The sequence below is a fragment of the Amblyomma maculatum genome, chromosome 9 (assembly GCF_055883805.1).
Source record: "Amblyomma maculatum isolate TAMU_Amacu chromosome 9, ASM5588380v1, whole genome shotgun sequence".
NCBI lineage: Eukaryota > Metazoa > Arthropoda > Arachnida > Ixodida > Ixodidae > Amblyomma > Amblyomma maculatum.
Genome location: NC_139352.1, coordinates 105,549,800 through 105,565,908, shown reverse-complemented (window position 1 = coordinate 105,565,908; position 16,109 = coordinate 105,549,800).

Here is a 16,109-nt window from a genome sequence, read left to right as displayed (position 1 = left end):
GGGGATTTTTTACGTGCGCTGACATCGCACAGCAAACGGACGCCTCTTCCTTTCGCCTCCATCGAAACGCAGCCGCTGAGGTCGGGTTCGATCCCAAGTACTCCGGCACAGTAGTCGGGCGTCTTACCACTGCACCATCTCGGCGGGGCAGCTGAGCCACCTAATAATTAATTAATAATTGGTTCACAAGAAAGGAAAGGCGCAGTATCTGGCACACTTACTCTGTGGACACCTGAACCGCGCCGTAAGAGAAGAAATGAAGGTGGAAGGGAAAGTGGAAAGAGAAAGGGAGCCGTAGTGGAGGGCTGCGAAGTAATTTCGACCACCTGGGGATCTTCAACGTGCGCTGACATCGCACAGCACACAGACGCCACTTCGTTTCGCCTCCGTCACTCGGGATACGTGTCCAGATTTAACCTTTACCCGCAACATTCAGTATGCTGACTGGGTCAACACTGAGGAAACCTTCGGTACCGACCACTGTATACTAAACCGACTACAATTCGAACCAGAACATTAGCAAAACCCACAACACAGGCTCGGCTCCCACACTGGTCCAAATTTAGGAAGAATTACAGCAGAGCTACATCTATACTCGAGCAAGGCTACCAGTCATGGTCCGAACAATTGCTTTCTAGCCTTCGCTCGACCGAAACCAGCATTCAGCTTTCCGAGGCGGTATCAGATGTGGATAACCACCTCCTCAACCTCTGGGAAGCGCGGCATTGCCTTGTCCGCCGGTGGCGCCGACAAAAGCATAACCGTAAACGTAAGGCTCGAATTTCCGAGCTCACCCAGCAGGCGGTCGAGTATGCGGCCCAGCTCGCAGACGCCAACTGGCTGGATCGTTGCAACACGGTAGTGAGGAAGATGTCCAGCAGAAACACCTGGCGGCTCTTCCGCGCTCTTGTCGACCCAACGCAGGCACACACACAAACTCAGAAACATGTGCAACGTGCCATACACTGCTTTCAGGGCAACACAACTCAGCTAGCGCACAAGTTGCGGGACCAATACTTGTGCAATACCCAGGACCCCCGCGGACCGGCGCACTCTTATGCAGGTTCGGAGAACGCTGAGCTGGATAAGCCGTTCCAGCTCCACGATCTGCGGGCGGCCCTAGCGAAAATGAAACGTGGCACAGCCCCGGGTCGGGACAAAATTAGTCAAATTACTAGCTAACTTACCCGACCCGACATACTAGTCCTTATTGGATTACATCAATTCAATTTGTCTTGGAGACGCGCCATTCCCCATCTGTTGGAAGACTGCTTTGGTCACTTTCATTCCAAAAGCTGGCAGACTATCAACACGGACAACCTTCGCCCCATCCCTCTAACCTCGTGTGCGGGCAAACTAAGGGAGACGATGGTGCATGACAGGTTGTCCGAGTTCATGGAAAATCAATACATCTTCGCAGACCAGATGTTCGAATTTCGCACGTAGAGATCCGCACAGGATGTTTTGCTACAACTTAATCAGGACGTTCTTGACCCGGACGAATGCCCTGACAACGACAGGGTCATACTCGCCTTAGACTTGAAAGGAGCCTTCAACAACGTTACTCATGAGGTAATACTCACTCATCTTTCACAAACCGGTTAAGGACGCAACGCGTTCAGATACACTCGATAATTTGTGACAGATCGCCAATCCTACATTAAAATACAGGACACTGAACATGGCCCGTTCCAACTTGGAACCAGAAGAACACCACAGGGTGCAGTGCTGTCTCCTCTCTTATTCAATCTGGCTATAATGCACCTGCCGGCCTAGTTGGGTGCTTCGCTGGTGTGCAGCATGCACTGTATGCCGATGACATCACCCTGTGGGCCACGCCACCTGCATCAAGCGGCAGCCATAGTGGACCGTTATGCTCGCCGCTGCGGCCTTCAATGATCCCCTCAAAAATCTGAATTTGTACACATACCCCCTCACCAAAGTGTACGGCCAAAATTGAGCTCTGTTTAGAGAGAGGATTATTTCCTGAACGCACAGGAGTCCGGGTATGGGGCTCTTCATTCATCAACATAGACGGTCGTGAACTACCTTGGCGAAACTCCGTAAGATGGGGGACCAGGTGGGCAGCATGGTCCGCCGGGTTTCTAACATACGTGAGGGATTGTGGTGCAAATATGCCTTGCGGCTGACATGTATTCGTTACCAGTCGAATCTTGTATTCGACTCCTTACCTCCACCTTCGGAAACAAGACGAGGATGCACTCGAAGCCATCCTGCGCAAAATGTTTAAGAGAGCCCTCGATCTCCCCGTGAACACCTCCAAGCAGCGTCTACTGGACCTGGGCATGGTGAATACGTTCCGGGAGATCCGAGAGGCTCACTTAACCAAACAATACACACAGCTTTCTAAGACACTGGCGGGTCGCCGCCTCCTTGCCCGGCTACACAGCCAACATACCACCCTTATGGAAGATCATGCACGTCTCCCTTTCGAGTGGAGATGCGCCCTCCACGTACGCCCTCGTCCTAAAAACATGACACGTGAAGACCACAATGGCCGGCGCCTGGCGCGGGCGGAAGCCCTGGGCCGCCATTATGGGCCGAAACCCGGCATTTACTACTTGACGTCTCCGGCCCCCCTCATGGGGGAAGGTGCACGGCTGCAGTGATCCACCAGTTCAAAACTATTAACGGACTTACATTTTGCGCCCGTGACATAACCCACGCGGAGGAGGTCGCCATTGCGCTGACAGCTACCCACACTGATTCCAAAACAATTACCTCCGACTCGCGAGGGGCCTGTTGGAACGTCGAGCAAGGCTGGGCGCCATACTTAGCGACTACTTCAAAATTGCACCTATACCGGGGACCCCGCTTACCGGAAAATAGTATGGGCTCCTGCTCATATGGGTCTCGAGGGGAATGAGGCAGCCGACGCCGCCTCCCGCGCACTCTCTTTCCGGGGCTTCCCATATCGACCATTAGATCAGGATCTCGAATTCTAACCCGCGTGTTCTTTTAAAGACATTGATCTTTATTATCAATCTTGCCATAGCCTTACCCTCGCCCGAGTAAAGGTCTATTTAAGACGGAGGAGCGGCTTCTACTCCGTCTGTATACCAACACTGCTATGCCAGGCAGCACTAAAACATTTTAATCCCTCCTTCACGGGCAGTTTTCCGCACTTGTCGGAGAAGTCTTCGGACATCGAACACCTGGTGTGGGCTTGCCCATCCAACCCAGCTATTTATCCTCACCCCAACCCCACTCGGGAGGACTGGGTTGTGGAGGACTGGGAGGACTAAGGTGTGTGCAAGACTGCATCACTGTAGATAATGATGAACTGGCATTTATTAATGCGTGCGGTATATCGATTGCTAGTTTCTTGGAGCTCTTATCCTTTTACCTTAGTTCCACTTTCGTCTGTTTGCAAGGCAGCACGTACATCCAGAAGTCAGGGGTATGCATTGGGTCGCAGGTCCTCCTGTGCTCAGCGACATTTTTCTGTCTAACGTTGACACTGCATTGAAGCCAGGTTTGGATGCCATCGGTATAGTAGCGTTTCGCTATGTTGATTACCTTATTTTCTTGGATAAGGATGGTTTCGATAGTCTGGCGCAAGATGTGTTACGAATGTTCAAAGAGCAAGGTCAGGGCCTGTGTTTTACGTATGAGTCTCCTAAAGATCACCATATACAGTTTCTGGATTTGGACCTGTGCTTTGAAGACAATCACGTGTGTTGGAGCTAGAGCCCCAGGTCGGGGAAGCCTCTGCTTAGCTTCGAGTCGTACCACTCGAGGTTGGTAAAGGATGGGTTGGCAGTCGCATGCATCAAGTCCGCATCACGTAAATCTTGCCATCACCGTGTTGAAGATGCATTTTCACAACAAATTTCGAAGTTGTTGGCGGCAGGCTTTCCAACTGTCCATCTCGCTCGTCTGTCAGAACGTGTTTTAACACTGTCGCGGAAGAGCAAAACGGTGCAGGGTGATGTTGGTGTGGCGACGCGGCGAAAGTAGTTGACTGCCATACCTTACCTCCACGGCGTTTCTCACCGACCTAAGAAACTGGCGGCAAGGTACGACGTTGACGTTGTATTTACAGCGAGAAACAAGATAGGAGGCTTGTGCGCCAGAGTTAGAAAGGGGCTCGACAGTGTACCTCGTGATAGTTTTCGTTGTGCAGTGTCACATAAGAAAAAGTTCACCACCTGCAGAAAGAATGTGGTCTACCGCGTTCCGCTCAATTGTGGCCGGTGCTACTACGGGCAGACAGGCAGGTGTCTAAATGTGCACTTGACGGAACACTAATTCTCTGTGAGGGAAGGCGAGTTCTTATCTGGCGCTACATGTACAATCCCGAGAGTGTAAGTCGGAGCATGACCCGTCCCTTTGTGCGCCTGATTTCAATAATACGGGTGTAGTTTACAGCAATGGTAATCAACTCTGCAGAGAGTTCGTTGAAGCATTTTACATTGCTAAAGCCAAGGACAAGTGTGTGGCTAAGGCGTCGGTTAGCCTTCATTGTAAGGAATTTGATCTATTAGAAAAGTCGTTAGTTAGGCCTTGACTTTGAATTGGCTTTGAATTTTTTTTCTTCTTCTTCATCTTCTTCCCAATTTCCTGCCATTCCACCGGTTGGGTTGTGCGCGAGCTTTTCAGAAGGAGTCTTCGTTGTTTTCTTCTGATCAATAAACATTCAGTTGATAGTCCAGCCTTGTCCTGTCCTCTTCTTTCCTGTGTCTCGTCGTTTGGCTGGTTAAGTATAAATAAACATTACGCTTTGTCACTTGTGAAATATGGCCCTCAGCAATGCACAGAGAAACAGAAAGCCTGATTAAAGCACAGTCCAGGTCTCATTTGCTAACGTATGATGTTTTACCGAAGCAATGTTGGCCAAAGTGTAGATTTCCTACAATAACAAAAAAGTATAACTAATTTCTTCTTGTTAGAAACTGGAACCTCGAAATAGCTCAGCAACCAGTTTACATCTTACATTCTATATCAATCACAGTCTTACCCGGTTCCTAAACTTGACTGCGCAGTAAAGTTAGTTTACCTCTGTAATATTTATATCTTGTATGCCAATGCCTGCAGATCGAAAGAAGCAGAGTAAGACAAGTCCTTTGATTGAAACAATTATTTTAAACAATTACCTCCGAATATTTTAGTGTAGGTGTGATTTATACATCCTATATATTGGTAACTCAGCCCATTATCGAAGGATAATCTGCCTCAGTAGCAGATGAGGCGCGAACATTTGTGATATGGTACTGTTCGCAGCGCCAATTCTGTTGGCATGAGGCGGAGAACAGTGCACTGCGCTCTGCGCACCGGTGGTCCTGACTACTCGTCTAGGCCCCATATCATAGTCCTGGAATCCCAAATTCAAGATGGCGGCTCTCGGCGTGACCTCATAGCCAAGACTGCGCGCTTTAAATTGAATTCTTCCCATATACCCTACAAGCGAGCGTGATGTCCTGCTGTCGCTGCCGCCCGTTTGCTTAGTTTGTAAATGCGCTCCAGCCAAATAGACAGTTTATTGCACTGCTATAACGTCTGCTGTTTTTTGTGTGTCCACGGCGTTGTTATCACGTGACAACCGTATATCCTCTCTGGCATGGTTGATTTGCATTTTGTCGCTGTTGTGAAGAGGAAGAAGTACACGAGGAACATTCTAGGCAGTGACATCGTGATCGCTGCGCGTGTTGCACCTGACGGTGTTCGCTGTCGCTATGCTCGCCGCTGCTCTTCCCAGTCCTGCTGATCGAGTCCTGCTGATCTGCTCAATGAACCCCCATCTTACATTTGATGGAGCTGCCGGTTGAGATCTATCCTCTCATCCTGGAACTCCGCAGCTGTACATTACCACCTCCTGCGATGCCAGAGGACGTTAACCACCAAGCCGTACAAGTTGGCTCGGCCATTGTCTGTCCCGGCTCCCTCCGCCAGCGAGACCCCGCCATCTTCAGCGGCACTTAGACCATGACGTCGAGGACTGGCTCACATCCTATGAGCGAGTGAGCGCGAGTAACAAAGGGGACGCGGAAACGAAGTTAAGCAACGTGATATTCTATCTTACCGGCGTAGCGAATCTGGTTTCGCAACCATAAAGCGGACCTTCCATCATGGTCCGTGTTCAAAGCTAGCTTCGCTGAAGTTTCCGGCCGTCCGGCTGTGAGGAAACTTCGCGCTGAACAGCGCTTGCGTGCGCGGTCTCAGCAGGTTGGTGAGAATTTCGCAAGTTATATGGACGACGTCGTCGACTTGTGCAAGCACGTGAACGCACAGATGTCAGAGGCCGACAAGAATAAGTACATTCTGCAAGGAACTGATGACGACGCCTTCCAGGTGCTGACTGCTCGAGATATCCGCACCGTCGCAGAAGTGGTCACACTGTGTCAAAGTTATGATGAAGTGCGCAAACAAAGGGCCATAACTCGCGCGAACACCATACACTCTGAGTCGCTTGCTGGCCTGGCAGATGCAGCTGAACATTCTGCGCTGCTGCCACAAATCGGGAGCTTCATTCGGGAAGAAGTTGCTCGACAGCTCTCCCTTATGTCCTGCCATGAAGCACCTTCCTCACACCTAGCTCCCAGTTTGCGCCAGCTCTTCCTCCAGCCCCTCAATCTATGCCTGTCGCATCCCCGTTGACATATGCAGCTGTTGATTGCCGACCACCACCTACATATGCTCCGCCGCAACCTGCCTATGTTAAGCCGCCTCCTGGTCCTGCTCGAGAACCTGCGCAGTTTATTCGACCGGCTCCAAGACCGCGCAATCCCTGGCGCACGACAGATAACCGGCCAATTTGTTACACTTGCGGGCTGGCTGGACATATTTCTCGTTATTTTCGAAACCGTTTCCCAGCGTCGGCACCACCTGCTCATGTTTCTGGGTAATGGTCTTCGACGCCTCAGTATTCCGCGCCTACTGAGCCTCCAGCCAGCCGTCATTCCTCCCCAGACCGCTCAGCCATGTCCGACCGCCGTTCACCGTCGCCGCGACGCCGCTCTATCTCTCCGATGCGACGTTGACAGAACGCTTCACGTCAGGAAAACTAGAGGCCGCAGTTCCTGAGGCCAGAACTGCAACCCCGTCGAACTTTCAAAGTCCTCATCTGTCGCCGGCCAATCTTATTGAAGTTTTCGTCGAAGGCGTTGCTGTCATGGCTCTAATTGACCGTGGTGCTGCGATTTCGGTTACGGACACAAAACTATGTAGCTCTTTAAAGAAAGTGAAGACGTCAATTGCCAGCGGCCAGCGCTCAGCATATCAAGCTTTTAGCAGTGTGCACCGCTTGAGTAGTTATACAAGATTGCCTTTATACGATTGAGTTCGTCGTGCTGCCACGTTGCTCACACACTTATTTTAGGCTGGGATTTCCTGTCGCGTCACGCTGCTATTATCTATTGTGCTCGAGCTGAAGTGGGATTCTCGACTTTGCCCGATGCCTTACCAGACGCTGATCCACAAAATTACTGTGCTAAAGCCCTCTTTACCGAAGATATTGGCCTGCCTCCCTGCTCTTCTGTGCTTGTTCGTGTCGCTTGTGCCTCTGTTAGCGATGAGACCGTTCTCTTCACACCAGCCCATGGTTTCCTGCGCCGCAAGTGTCTTCCATTGTCCTACGCTGTGCTCGCTATTTCCGCTGGCATTTCCATGTTATGGGTTTCTAAACCATTTACCTCCGCTACTGCTTTGTGCCATGGTGAATGCCTCGGCAGTATCCAGCCAATCGCATCTCTTCTGATCTCCGAGGAACCTGAGGACGCGTCGCCCTCCGCCGTTACTGCGCTAAGCCCCCTTCACCAGCGCCCGCTCCCCCCTCTACAGACTTGTTCCTCCTCTCCATCGACGCCGATCTTCTTCCAGCGCAGCGCACTCAGCTTTTGAACCTACTACGTCAATTTCGCTCCTCCTTCGACTCTCATCAAAGTTGTTTGGGTCAAACTTCTACAGTCACTCATCGCATTGACACCGGCACCCACGCACCACTGCGACAGCGCCCCTATCGTGTGTGTGCAACCGAACGCCACGCTATTGAAGAGCAAGTCGACCTAATGATTTAGAATGGAGTGATTCAGCCCTTAAGCAGCCCTTGGGCGTCACCTGTTGTCCTCGTAAAAAAGAAAGATGGTTCTATCAGCTTCTGTGTCGATTATCGCCGCCTTAATAAGATTACGCGAAATGACGTCTACCCTCTCCCACGCATCGACGACGCTTTCGATTGTTTGCAAGGCGCCGAGCTATTTTCTTCCCCAGATTTACGTTCCGGCTACTGGCAAGTTCCCCTGGAAGCGGCTGATCGCCCCAAAACTGCCTTTGCAACTCCCGACGACTTGTACGAACTTACATCTATGCCGTTTTGCCTTTGTAATGCTCCGGCAACACTTGAGCGGATGATGGACACCATTTTGCGTGGCCTAAAGTGGAAGGCGTGCCTCGGCTACCTCGACGGCATTGTCGTCTTTTCTCCTGACTTTCACACACACCTCTACCGTCTGAAGCACGATGCCGGACTGCAGCTGAATTTGAAAAAAATGTCGTTTTGCCGGCCGCCAGCTCACCATTCTTGGGTCTCCTAAGAAGGTGTATCTCCAGATCCTGCCAAACTTCGTGCCGTAGCAGCCTTTCCCAAACCGACCTCCATAGCTAACTACGTAGCTTCCTCGAGCTGTGCTCTTACTTTTGCGGCTTTATTTGAAATTTTGCTTAACTTGGCGCTCCCTTGACATACCTTCTGTCCAGCAGTCCCGACCTTTCGTCGTGGTCGCCAACGTGCGACGATACCTTCAATACTTTACGCCGGAACCTCACGGCACTGTATGTCCTACATCACTTCGACCCCACAGCGCCTACTGAGGTCCACACGGACGCCAGTGGTATTGGTCTCGGCGCTGTGCTCGCTCAGCGCAGATCAGGCTATACTGAATACGTGGTCGCCTATGCTAGCCGAACACTCACGAAGGTTGAATCCAATTACTCTGTCACTAAAAAAGAGTGCTTAGCGATTATTTGGGCTCTTACTAATTCCGCCCTTACCTCTACGGCCGCCCTTTTGACGTAGAGACGGACCGCCATGCGCTTTGCTGCCTTTCCTTACTGAAGGACCCGTCCGGCAGACTGGCAAGGTAGGCTCTTCGCCTTCAGGAATATAAAGTTCGCGTTGTTTACCGCTCCGGCCGCAAGCATCACGACGCCGATGCACTTTCCCGCTGCCCCCTTACAGCTGAGGTCGCGAGCCTTTCCTTTCCTCTTACGACGATTCCCCGCCATCGCTTCACATCAATGACATGCCGTCAGCGCAGCGGCAAGATCCATGGATATATTCTCTCCTAGATTTTATCTCCAATCCTACAGCTGCTTCTTCATCGCGTGCTCTCCGCCGCCTTGCTTCCCACTTCGCCATTCGTGATAACCTTCTCTACCGCCGACTCTACTGCGCAGACGGCCGCAAGTGGTTGCTAGGTATTCGCCGGCAGCTACGTTCGCAAATTTGTGACTATTTCCACGCTGACCCACAATCCGGTTACGTTGGTGTCGCAAAGACATACACTCGTCTCCGGCTGCGTTACTACTGGCGGGGCATGTACACCTTCGTACTCAAGTGCGGTCACTCATGCCTCACCTGTCAACGTCGCAAGCCATCTCCTCAACGTTCCGCTGGAGAGTTCCTGCCGTTACCCAACCCACCACGCCCTTTCGACGGCGTTGGCATTGATTTGTACGGGCCGCTTCCCTACACTGCCGCCGGCAACCGCTGGGTTATTTTAGCCGTTGACCATCTGACGAGGTATGCATAAACCGCCGCACTTCCATCTAAGTAGCTTCCTTCATTTTGCAGCGATTTGTTTTTCACCACGGCGCACCTCGAGAGCTGCTCAGCGACAGAGGATGCTTTTTCTTGAGTGATGTTGTGAAAGCCTTGCTCACCAAGTGCAACATTATTCATAGAACACCCTCCGCCTATCATCCGCAGACTAATGTCCTCACTGAGCGTTTCATTCGTACCCTTCGCGACATGCTCTCTATGTACGTCTCCTCCAACCACTCAAATTGGGATCTCGTCCTTCCGTATGTCACTTACGCTTACAATACCGCAATACAGTCTACTACTGTCTTCTCTCCTTTTTTTCTCCTTTACGGCCGCCAGCCCTCCGCTACAATCGACACCATACTCCTGTATCAGCCAGACCTATCAGAGTATACTCCTGCGTCTCAAGCAGCCCAGCATGCGGAAGACTGTCGACAAATTGCCCGCGCGTTCACGGCTAACACCCAGTACCGCCATTAATCCAACCATGACAACCAACACTCGACACCGGACTTCTCGTCTGGCGCTCTTGTGTGGCTGTGGATACCTTCCAATGCTTCTGGACTGTCTTAAAAATGTCTTGCTAAATACCATGGCCCATACGGAGTTCTGGAGCGCATCTCTTGGGTCAATTATGTGATGGAACCTCTTACGCCGTCTCATGATCTACGCCGGCGCGGACGTGAGATTGTTCACGTCCAGCGCCATAAACCATATTACGACCCTGCCGTCTTGCTCACGCCGTAAGTCGCCAGGATGTCTCCTCTTCGTCCCGCGGGTAATTGTGAAGCGGAAGAAGTACACGAGGAACATTCTAGGCAGTGACATCGAGATCGCTGCGCATGTTGGACCTGACGGTGTTCGCTGTCGCTGTGCTCGCCGCTGATCTGCCCAGTCCTGCTGATCTGCTCAATAAACCCCCATGTTACACTGTAAACATTTTGTATTCGCCATAAAATGACATAAAATGACTAGTTGGGACTGACATTATCTTCAAATATATAAATAATACATGGAGTGGTACCCTTATCGCAAATTTATAAGGCGATTGCACGACCGCGCGCACGATTGACTTCCCCTAACATTATGCTTCACTTTACACGCCGAAGTTGACCGGCGCTTGTTTGCGGATCAAAACGGAATGAAGGCCGCAATACGCTGTTATGCGAATGGCATTTTCCTATTCAAATGCGAGGCTCTTCTATAATCATTGTTTTCTGTGGCACACGCACGTAAATAGCAAAACATTTATAATGACAATAATATTAATATTAATAATTGGTTCCCGAAAAGAAAAAAGCGTAGAATCTGTCATGCTTGTTTCTGCGTACACTTGCACCGCGCCGTAAGGGAAGGGGGATGGTGGGCGTGAAAATGAAAGGAGGAAGAGGAGCCGTAGGGTGCGGAGTAATTTTGACCACTTGGTGGAGAGCTTTGCATGCACTCTCATCGCACACTACACGGACGCCTCTTCATTTCGCCTCCATCGAACAGTAGCCGCCGGCGGTCGGGATCGTGCCCGGGCACTCCGGCGCAGTGGTCGAGCATCTTAACCACTGCACCACCACGGCGGAGCAGACGTTGAGAACCTGTGTTGCGGTTTTATTTCGTGCTTTGTCAGCGCAGTTTACACCGTGATCGAACGCCACATTCTTTTGGCCAAAATTGCTGTATCAAACTGCGCTCACAGTGACGCCCTTCATACTACAGATAGTGTCAAGGGTTTAATTTGCAGCGGAGCGGCAGCACCTGGTGTAAACTCGTTCAATAGTGCGCATTTCTTTATTGGGCAAAATATTCCTTTCCAAAGCTGCTATTACAGTTCAGTTAATAATGAAGTGTTGCGATTTGAGCTTACCACCAGCTGTAACCGCCTGAGGTCCGGGAATCGGAGCCGTCCCTGCAGCCAAACAATAAATACAAATTTATATGCCAGCAATGTACCTTTATATTTAATTTGCAACGCATTATTTAGAAGTAATGTGTAATAGCTCTCATTATGGCTAGGACAGCACTCGCGCCTATGACTATAGGTTTGATGGGCTTCTCAAGTCATGGGAGGCATCTCACGGAGAAGGTTAACATCTGAGTTGCAGTGCAGCAGCATGGCAACTGGCAGACCGTGACAATGTGCTTCTAAATTACGTACTGCTGAGTATTTCCATTCGATAAAATCGTGTGCCTATGTCAAAAAATGACAGGACCGAGAGAAAAAAAACTAACACAGCTGACTAGGAATGTGTAGCCTTCTTGAGCCCGCACGGGCTAACAGATTTTTAAGCGAACTGCGTATGATTTCTATTATTCTATAGCTCCGTTATCGTGAAGGAAAGCATCTAATGCTTACGGCTCGGTTGTCCGGTCACAGCATCCGTTCCCTGAACCGACGGTCCTAAAGGTAAATAATTAGATATTAGTCACATGCCAGCATCAGTGCAAGCAAATTGTATCATGACCATCAGCTGGGCTATGCCCACTGCCCTCGCTGCATCCTCTGACCCCTGCAAACGTTAACTTCATCCTCTCACAAAATTGTCTGCCGTCCCCTGCTGCGCTGCCTTTCAAAGCATTATTTTATATCAAATATTTATTTTCTATATATAAGCAAAATACACGAAAGGGCTGCGGAAAAAAGCTTCCGAAGAACAACTTGACTGGCCCGCTACCCCGTTCGTTGACATCAGGGGTGTATTACATGGCATATGAACACAAACTAGAGCGCAAAGCACACATACAGAAAAACAGCATTTACCTCATAGATGTGGTAAACTGAGACGTACACCAGTTGAAGGTAATAATAAGAGCAGGCTTGTATATTTATATAGAAGCTTTAGCTGAAGCAAAGCGCATTTCCCGTGTGACTGACTACAAGTCTAATGGTCTTCCCGAGCCATGGGAGACATCTTACTGCAACAGCGTCTGAGTTCACAAGCAGGCGCATTTCAAGGCAGTCTGAAAGCCCGTCAATATATACTTCGGGATTACATAGTGCTTAAGTGTTTCTATACTCTTAGAACATATGTGTTAACGCCAAAAGGTTTCAAGACAAAGTGAAAAAAACTGACATAGCTGATAAGGTATACCCTTTCTGAGCCTGCGCAGGCTGCTAGGTTATAAAGAAGGTGGGTATAATTTCTGTTATTTTGCTGCTGCGTTAATGGTGCAAAACAGTAACTAATGCTTACGAATAGACGGCTGGCCAGTCGCCACGTTCGTTGGCAGTAAGGATGGTCCTAAAGGCAAATAATCGGATATAAAATCATAAGCCAGGAGCAGTCACAACAAATTTCATCATAATCATCAGACGAGCTGTACGCACTGCAGGGCGAAGACTTCTCTCATATTCATCATATTCAGAAATCCTGTCCTCGTTTCATCCTTTCGAACCCTGTAACATTTATCCTCATCCGCCCACTAAACGTTCTGCTGTCCCGTGATACGCCTTCTTTCATATCATTACTCAGTGGAATTAAAGTGCATTATTCAGACTGGCAGCTCGGACAGCTATCGTTACTATGACTACAAGTCTGGTGAGCTTCCCAAGCCATTGCAGGCCTCTTACTGAAAGAGCGTCTGAGTTCACAAATAGCCAAATTGTAATGCAGGCTGGTAGCCCATCACAAAATACTTCTGCATTAACTAGTGCTTTAGTATTTCTATACGATGAGAGCATATGTGCTAACGCCAAAAGGTCACAGGGCGGAGTGAAAAAAAAAACTGGAATAGCTGACAAGGTATCTATATCCTTTCTAAGCCCACACGGGGTACTGGATATAAAAGTGGGACTGATGTTTGTTATATTAGGGCTACTTTAATCACGAAGAAGAGCAACTAATGCTTACGGATAAGTGGCTGGCCAGTCGCCACGTCGGTTGGCAGTAAGGATGGTCCTAAATTCAAATTAGATAATAAATCACATGTCAGAAGCAGTGGAAAAAAAATTCGTCATAATCACCAACCCGGTTATACTCACTACAGGGCGAAAGCCTCCTCCATATTCCTCATATTAACTGGTTATGTTCTCGCTGCAAACTTCTTAACCCTAAATATTTTACCACATCTGTTCACTAAATGTTCTCCTGTCCCCTCAGGCGCTCTCCTTTTCATAGAATTTGTTTTGTTAGATTTAGCGGGGACCGGTTATATTTGTTCACATTACTATCATCCCCATGCCCATTTCTTATTTACTGACGCCTACAGACGCTCAGGCTTAACGGCAGCTGCCGCTTGCGATATTAAACTCGTGTGGTGCACGTTCAATGTTGAAATTGTGTGAGTTGGCTGCAGAGTTTTATTTCTGGTCGACAAATTTTATTAGAGGTGTTTCTGTACTAACGCGGAACTTGACACAACGAAACCCAAACACTAATAATCTCAGATGCCTGTATGAAGGTCTGGGGAGAAGAAAACTGTAGGAGTGAATTGGATTCGAGTGCATGTGAGAAGCCGGTAGAGAACTTTGCCTATTGCCCCTGCCATTCTCCACGCTGTTTGCCGAGTTTTTCCCGCTATCCATGGCGTGTTGTCACCATCTGTGCTCAATGAACACCTATCGCATTGTTATCTTAGGATGTGTTAAATGTGACAAAGGTCGACTGCAAAATATAGCCCACCAGCAAAATATACTTAGCGCAATACAAATACTGCGTTAACCCATTTTAAATGCTGAGTTTGCCCGCCCTTAAATTTGGGCGCCCAAAGCACGAAATGGAAAGAAATTGAATGGGGTTAGAGAATTGCCATTTTGAAGCTTTCGCAAAGTCATATAATAATGGCGCGCGCACAACCAAAACACAACCATACTACTACTGTAGGCTTGCGGCCAATGCTTATTGACAACGCCTGCCCATTCACCAGAACGTAGCTCTATAGATTGTTAAATATGCGTTTATTAGCAAAGCCAAACGTATACATACCGGTTTTCGAAGCGGTGGCTTTCGAAGTGCCGGCTGTCGTAGCTGTGAAGCAAGATACGCAGTTAAAATATTGAAGCACTCCAACGCTACTTTCTAAGAATATGATCGTTATAACGCGCACAAGGAGTTACGTAAATATTTGACTATCGTTTGGAAATTTAGGTGTCGGTAAAAATTTCCACGTATCTCCTTCAAAATCAATATTACAAAAAATAATAAAATGAACAGTGAATAAAGCCTTCTAAGAGATCAACAATGAAATCTTGTATATCATATGATAGTTTTAGTTTCGCGTAGATTGCCTTGGCAGAAAATATACGTAGATTGTATTAGCGCTAGCATCGCCACGCTGTTATTTATGTGTGTTGGTGAGACGTATCTCAGCCTGCTGCAGTTGCGAAGGACCAAGCTCATTATATACTTAAATTCAGACTGAATTCCTGGGCTCATCACGAGAGCGGTGAAGCTGCGAACCTCACACGTCATTCCTCACGTCACATGCGGCTTAGTTTAAGTGATCACAAAGCACAGAACAATCGCTAGTATTGTAAAAATAGGCCATTAACTTATAAAATGTTACTTCCCAGCAATTAATGATTCCCGGTTACTTCACCAGTAAAAACAATTTGTCACAGGCATGCTGGTGAAGGGGACGTATGTAAGCTGGCCGATATGCCAGAAGCAATACTGATAATAAGTCCCCGGTAACCACGCCTTAGGAACACGCCTGCGTGGCCTCATAGCAGCGGGCCTAACTCGTGATCCAAGGGTCGACAGAGCATTTTGGCGAGCTAGATGTTGCACTGATCACTGGGGCGACACTAAGCAATAACTTGACGACACAACAAAGCTTCCGGAACGCGGCGATTCGATATAACTGTCATATTTCAATCGTGAAGAAAGAATGGAAAGCCACAGCCGAATCGGCTGGCACTCAAAAGTCAAACTTTGAGGGAAGCAATTCTGAGGGTTTGGTTAGACCGCGTAAAGTACTCGTTCTGCACTGAACCTTTATTGAGAAACTAGGTATAAACAAAATTCTGATTACACTGTGTCTCTGTAATTGTAATGAAATTGTCAAAATATTCGTATAAATGCACGAAAATCGCCCGATGCGCTCGCAAGTACTAACAAACTACCTTAGAAGAGCATATCAGCTCTCAGGGATATAGGAACTGGAAACCGAGTAGGCCTAAAAAAAAAGGCCTCAACCTAAAGTCTCCTTGCCAGACACAGAAAACACCATATGTTCTCTTTGCGGTATCGCTATGCATAGTTTTATAGCGGACAATCCGCGTAATTTGTTAGAAAATGTTTTAGCGTACCGATAAAAAAATTTTGTTTCCAGTATTTTAAAAAGTAATAAAACTTAGCACTGCTGGCATCGTCATTACAGTACAGACCTCTTTACT